The 2,124-nt window shown below is 51.7% G+C and overlaps 1 long non-coding RNA gene across 1 annotated transcript; it reads left to right on the forward strand.

Moving 5' to 3' along the window:
* Nucleotides 1-308: 308 nt before the first annotated feature.
* LOC143821398 (uncharacterized) lies at nt 309-1,346 on the forward strand. Its single transcript, XR_013225798.1, has 3 exons — nt 309-904; nt 1,024-1,143; nt 1,277-1,346. It is a non-coding gene; the product is annotated as an uncharacterized LOC143821398 (long non-coding RNA).
* The last annotated feature ends 778 nt before the right edge of the window (nt 1,347-2,124 follow it).

The raw sequence follows: 2,124 nt of genomic DNA on the forward strand, positions 1-2,124 counted from the left end.
TGCTAACTCCCCACTGAAATTGACACACACAATACGGAAGCGCTGAACGGGGAAAGTTCGGGGAGGCGGGTAGCCAGGAAGTATTGGCGACCCCTGTCAAACCGGAGGATCAATCCACTTATGTTCCAAGGAATAATTTTATTGGTGGGCAGCTTTGATACATTTAAAATAGGGGTGGTCGATCGGAGCAACGCACGTTCGTTCCCTAACCGTCATTCCGAAGATGCCGAAGCCACGGAAGGGCTCCTTCTGGCAGCGCGCCAAGGCTGAGGCACTTCTGGAGCTAGTGCTCCAATCTAAAAGTGTTGGCCGCCTTATGGCCAGCACCCACTGCCACACCAAGGGTGCTTACCTGGTGTTGGCATCAAAGCTGAGGGAGAGGGGCTATGTCCGGACCTGGGAGCAGGTCCGGACAAAATTTAAGCGAGTGAAGCTGGACTTCCTCAACAGTCTGGAGCAGTGGGGGGGGGGTCCCGCAGCCAAGCGGCAGGACGGTCTTCCACGACCAGATGGTGAAAATATGGGAGAAGGCTGGGAAGCCCCCCCTGGAAATGAGGAGGCATATGGGTAAGTGCTGCCCTCGTTGTGTTTTGCCCTTAAACATGCATGGCATGACTAGCTGCCTCTTTCCCCTACTGTCCCCAATGCAATTCGAGAAAGTACTTAGATGCTGTCAACCCCCTCTGACTTAGCCCGCCAGTACTGTGTAGAACCACTTTGGTTATGCGCTTTGACTCTAACTGTGGTGTGTCTACCAGCTGTGTTTCATCTCTGGTTTGTGTGCTTTTAATTATGATTTCTCTTTTTCTTTGCCCAGCCACACAATCACCATCCAAGATGGCAAAAGCACCTGAGCTTGAGGAGGGGGAGGAAGAGGGACCTTCCACCTCGGGACAGGCTGCAGGTGAGAGTTTTATGTCTGTGCGGGAGACCCATGTGTGTGTTCCCCCATGGAGCAATATGGGAGCCTGCTGTGATGCCTCCATTTTAAGTGCTATTAAATTCTTTGTTTGATTTCTATAGCAGAAACTATGGAGGCAAGGCTGCGTGCCATGGAGGCCAGGGTGGCTGCCTTAGAGGCTGAAGTGGCAGAGCTGAAAGGGGAGTTAGAGCAGCAAAGGCAGCAGAGGGAGGCGGAAGAACGTAGGTTATGTTCCCCACTGCCCAACTCTTCTCACACTGTGGCTACGGCCACCAAAAAGTGTATGCATGTAAACTAAAAAAATTGGAAAATATGTCTGGCACTAATGTGTACTTTTTCTCCCTCCCCACACAGTTAAGAAGAAGGAGGATGAAGACCTCTTCCGCCGCAAAGTGCGGGGGACCATGGGACGGTTGTGCAGGAGAGTGAGGGAGCTGGAAGGGGCTGGGGAGGGGAGCGGTGGGACCTAAGTTTTGTTTACTTTTTGTGTTTTGGGGTGGGGGGTGTTGGGGGGGGTTCCCAGTTACTTTGCCCATTTTTCTATCCCTGTTAAATATTTGAATTTGTTAAAAAAAAGTTGGCTTTCTTGGAGGGTGGGGGTGGTGGTGGGGGGGTCCAAGTTACATTCCCTTGTTTTTTTCCCCTGTTGAACTGTTTCTGAAAATAAAATGTTGTTGTAAATTTCCTGAAAAAGACTCCAGTGTGACTCCTTACACTCGCACACCTTTCACCCCAAACTCCTAAAACACCTTTAACCTTTAAAACACCCTCCAACCTCCAACCCACACAACGGTGCCAGAATTGGCACAATCACTAGAGAGGGTACACAGAGACAGAGTCAAAAACATAAACTTTATTGAACAGAAAACAGCAAACACAGATAAACAGACAAAATGGCCCAAACTAGGAGGGGGAGAACTTGTCCGCGGGTTTCACGACTCTCTTCCCGAGAACAGTCCTCCTTCTCGTTTGGGTCGCGGCATTCTGAGAGGGGGTGGGTGGGGTGGGTCCTGGAGGTGGTGGGGGGGGTGGGGTGGGTGCTGGAGGTAGTGGGGGGGGGTGGGTTGGGGGGGGACGTTCACTGTAATCTGAGGAGGGGGGGCCGCCTCCATAACCGCGACCGCCCTCTCCATCAGCCTCCTTATCATTTGAACTTCCTCCACGCTTTCGCGTAGTGAGTTGTTCGAATCTCTAAGGATGGC

Source organism: Paroedura picta, chromosome 1 (genome assembly GCF_049243985.1).
Source record: "Paroedura picta isolate Pp20150507F chromosome 1, Ppicta_v3.0, whole genome shotgun sequence".
In the NCBI taxonomy this organism is placed as follows: Eukaryota; Metazoa; Chordata; class Lepidosauria; order Squamata; family Gekkonidae; genus Paroedura; species Paroedura picta.